This window comes from Oncorhynchus mykiss, chromosome 27 (genome assembly GCF_057628025.1).
Source record: "Oncorhynchus mykiss isolate SJ-2025 chromosome 27, ASM5762802v1, whole genome shotgun sequence".
NCBI classification, from domain to species: Eukaryota; Metazoa; Chordata; class Actinopteri; order Salmoniformes; family Salmonidae; genus Oncorhynchus; species Oncorhynchus mykiss.
In genome coordinates, this window is record NC_143048.1 from 17,750,150 (window position 1) to 17,754,552 (window position 4,403).

The following is a 4,403-nucleotide window of genomic DNA, read 5'->3' on the forward strand; positions in this document are numbered from 1 at the left end:
GTGGTATGATTTCATCAGCAGGTAGAGTGGAAGACGCCACCCACCTTGGCTCCCTGGCCAACCAGGTTGTTGTATTCTGTGATGGCCTTCACGGTCTGCAGCACCCTCAGTTCCACTCCTCTCTGTCACACAAAGTCCACACTTGAGGAAGGGACCTTTTTAAAGAGAGCGTGTTCAACATTGCAGCTGACTTTAAAAGACAAATTCCACCTGAAAACTATCATTTTGTTTTTGTTTCATTAATCCATTGTTGACATAGTCTCAACTTGATTGCTGACAAGCGAAACAACATTTTTTCAAGATACGTAACATTTCCAAATACATAAATCATTCCCTTCTGATGCAATTTGTATCATATTTTGCTGCGGGGATGATTTCTGTATTTTGAAAGTTAAATCGAATAAAAACAATTGTATGTCTTCACATGCGCTGAATACAACAGGTTACACCTTACAGTGAAATGCTTACAAGCCCTTAACCAACAATGCAGTTTTAAGAAAATCCCCCCCCCCCCCCCCAAAAAAAAGTAAGAGATGAGAATAACAAATAATTAAAGAGCATCAGCAAATAACAATAGCGGGGCTATATACAGGAGGTACAGGTACAGAGTCAATGTGCGGGGGCACTGGTGTTGAGGTAATTGAGGTAATATGCACATGTAGGTAGAGTTATTAAAGTGACTGCATAGATTATAACAGAGAGTATCAGCAGCGTAGAAGAGGGTGGGGGGAAGGGCAATGCAAATAGTCTGGGTTGACATTTGACTAGCTGTTCAGGAGTCTTATGGCTTGGGGGTAGAAGCTATTTAGAAGCCTCTTGAACCTAGACTTAGCACTCCGGTACCGCTTGCCGTGCGGTAGCAGAGAGAACAGTCTATGACTAGGGTGGCTGGAGTCTGACCATTTTTAGGGCCTTCCTCTGACACCGCCTGGTATAGAGGTCCTGGGTGGCAGGGAGCTTGACCCCGGTGATGTACCGCAGCCGGAGGCCGAGCAGTTGCCATACCAGGCAGTGATGCAACCCGTCAGGATGCTCTCGATGGTGCAGCTGTAAAACCTTTTGAGGATCTGAGGACCCATGCAAAATCTTTTCAGTGTCCTGAAGGGGAATAGGTTTTATCGTGCCCTCTTCACAACTGTCTTGGGGTGCTTGGACCATGTTAGTTTGCTGGTGATGTGGACACCAAGGAACTTGAAGCTCTCCACCTGCTCCACTACAGCCCAGTCGATAAGAATGGGGGTGCTCGGTCCTCCTTTTCCTGTAGTCCACAATCATCTCCTTTGTCTTGATCATGTTGAGGGAGAGGTTGTTGTCCTTGCACCACAAGGTCAGGTCTATGACCTCCCTATAGGCTGTCTCATCATTGTTGGTGATCAGGCCTACCATGCAATCCGGATCCAGTTGCAGAGAGAGGGGTTTAGTCCCAGGGTCCTTAGCTTAGTGAGGAGCTTTGAGGGCACTATGGTGTTGAACTCTGAGCTGTAGTCAATGAATAGCATTCTCACATAGGTGTTCCTTTTATCCAGGTGTGAAAGGGCAGTGTGGAGTGCAATAGAGATGGCATCATCTGTGGATCTGTTGGGGCGGTATGCAAATTGGAGAGGGTCTAGGGTTTCTGGGATAATGGTGGTGATGTGAGCCATGACCAGCCTTTTCAAAGCATTTCATGGCTACAACTGTGAGTGCTACGGGTCGGTAGTCATTTAGGTAGGTTACTTTAGTGTTCTTGGGCACAGGGACTATGGTGGTCTGCTTGAAACATGTTGGTATTACATACAGGGAGAGGTTGAAAATGTCAGTGAAGACACTTGCCAGTTGGTCAGCGCATGCTCAGAGTACACGTCCTGGTAACACATCTGGCCCTGCGGCCTTGTGAATGTTGACCATATAGACACACCCCTGACCTGTTTAAAGGTCTTACTCACATCGGCTGCGGAGAGCGTGATCACACAGTCGTCCGGGAACAGCTGGTGCTCTCATGCATGTTTCAGTGTTACTTGCCTAGAAGTTATTTAGCTTGTCTGGTAGGCTCGTGTCAATGGGCAGCTCTTGGCTGTGCTTCCCTTTTGTAGTCTGTAATAGTTTGCAAGCCCTACCACATCCGACTGGCGTCGGAGCCGGTGTAGTACGACTCGATCTTAGTCTTGTATTGATGCTTTGCCTGTTTGATGGTCCGTCAGAGGGCATAGCGGGATTTCTTATAAGCTTCCGGATTAGAGTCCCGCTCCTTGAAAGCGGCAGCTCTAGCCTTTAGCTCAGTGCGAATGTTGCCTGTAATCCATGGCTTCTGGTTGGGGTATGTATGTACAGTCGTCCAAATAAGCCCAAGAAGTGAGGAATTTTTGTATTGAGGTCAATGAGTTTTTAATTTGGTCAACAAAAAAATGGAATTGCTCATTTGCTACGTGAGGCTTATTTGATTGTAAGTCATTTTTGTAATGTTTAAGTTGTTACGAATGCAGTGATAAGTGGACGCCTGTGGCATATCGGCAACTTACCCAAAAATGACTATATTGTAGTTGTCCCTGTTGTCATAGAGATATATAGAGGACTCATCATGGATTTAATCCATTTTAGCATGGACATTGCCATTTGAAGGCTTCCAACATGTTAAAGTAGTCAACTGGGTGGGGATTCCTATGAGTTGGGAGAAAAAAATCAGTCAATGAAGAAACATATTGTACTACTTTATAAAGGAGATTGCCATTGAGGCAATGTCTATTGCTGTCAGATGCTATAATGGCACAGAAACAAAGATGAGTCCTCTATAAATCTCTATGGGCTATTATTCACACGTATCTGCGCTCTTGGTTAGAATAGTCCCACCTACCTTCCATCTTTGAGGACATTTATTTCCATTGTTAGATTGGTCATTCTAATATCTTGTCAATATAATAAACATTTTTGGGGTAAATGTGTATGGCTAGGGAAAGTCTGTGTGTATGGGTCCAGGCCTAGGGACATACCTGCAGTGCCTCACTCATGCCCTGCCCGATGACCAGCGTCTCCACCCCCTTCTGAAGTACCTCCTCCAGATCTGCAGGCTGCACTCCAGGGTGATGCTACACACAAAGTGTGTAGTGACATTATCATCAAATAAGGTGCAGCCCATGTCCATCTCTATGTGCTGTCCGTCCTATTATCATCAGAACTTACGTCCGTCTCAGTCTCTCCAGTCCCAGGCGCGGCTTCCCCCGGGCCACACCTTATAGGAAGAGGAGCAGCCCTTCACCTTCATGTGTCTCCAGGAAGGGGAAGCAATCTCTGGTGAGGACATAGGGCATGTGTTGTGTCTCAGGTGCTGTAGGCACATTTGGAAACAAATGCAGCGTTTTTAATCTAAAAAGTGGCCTAGCAACAGGAGGCTTGCCGGTTTTGAATCCCAACAGAAACATCTGCTGGGGAATAAACCAGGAACCAGAGGGTACTATCCATGGCTCACAGGGGCTGCCCTGCTCAAACCTCTCCAATCTGTGTGTTGGTGTGTCTTTCAGACGGGTTGTCAACTTGAGAGCAATGCTGCAAGAAATATGGATATATAAAGTATTCTAATAAAACATAAGCATATCTAGAGCCAAGCACGAGCTTGCGAGATCTTATTGGCGCGTTCTAGCATCATCTGCATATTTCCGTTAGGGAACGCCCACTCTGAAGTGCTCGTGTGCGATAACTCATTTCGCATTTGCACTCCTTCTAAACAACGCGATTTAAAAAAAAACTTTTGCAAAGGGTAAAGTTTAAAACCCGTAGTCCACTCTGTTCATAAAACCGTATTGAGATCAAATGTTTCATCGATGAGAACATTTGCAGAATTTCGGCCAAAATCCATCTTCTCCCACTCCCCGGCATTGGGCTTCTTCTCGCTACCATATTTGGTAGTGCGTGGAATCACCAAGCGGATGCTTCACATTTAACCATCCAGTGAAATATCTGCCTCATTGTTGTGGCCTGACTGCTACTTCCGTGAAGGGGTGGGTGTGTTCCGAATCGTTGTCAAGTTGCTGATGCTGCAGCGTTGTGGAACTTTGCAGACAGAAATGTCATGACTCGAGCTGATGTGATCGCTTATTACATATACCAGAGAAGTATATATGTTCTATATCATAGATATCTATCTGAACGTTGGCCAACGTTGTCTCCTGCTGAAAGTGGCCATGATAAAATGTGGACTGGCTAATGGATAAATGTATTAACTCAACGTTTGAAGCAAGAACTGTTTGTCCCACCGAGTTCATCCAATAACCATTTATTTTATACACTTTTTTTCTACATGGACTTTTATGTTGTGTGTGTGTGTGAGTCCCTCCCATTTTCTAAAAGGCTGTACTGCCTTTAGGTTCGTTCCCATTCCTCCTGTTGTCACTGTAACCTGTCCAAAGGGGAATAATGATGCTGCAAATGCA

At 45.3% G+C, this 4,403-nt stretch overlaps 1 pseudogene; it reads right to left on the reverse strand.

Annotated features, from left to right (window-relative positions):
• Positions 1 to 14: 14 nt before the first annotated feature.
• Positions 15 to 3,434, reverse strand: LOC110507105 (mth938 domain-containing protein-like; annotated as a pseudogene).
• Between the last annotated feature and the right edge of the window lie 969 nt (positions 3,435 to 4,403).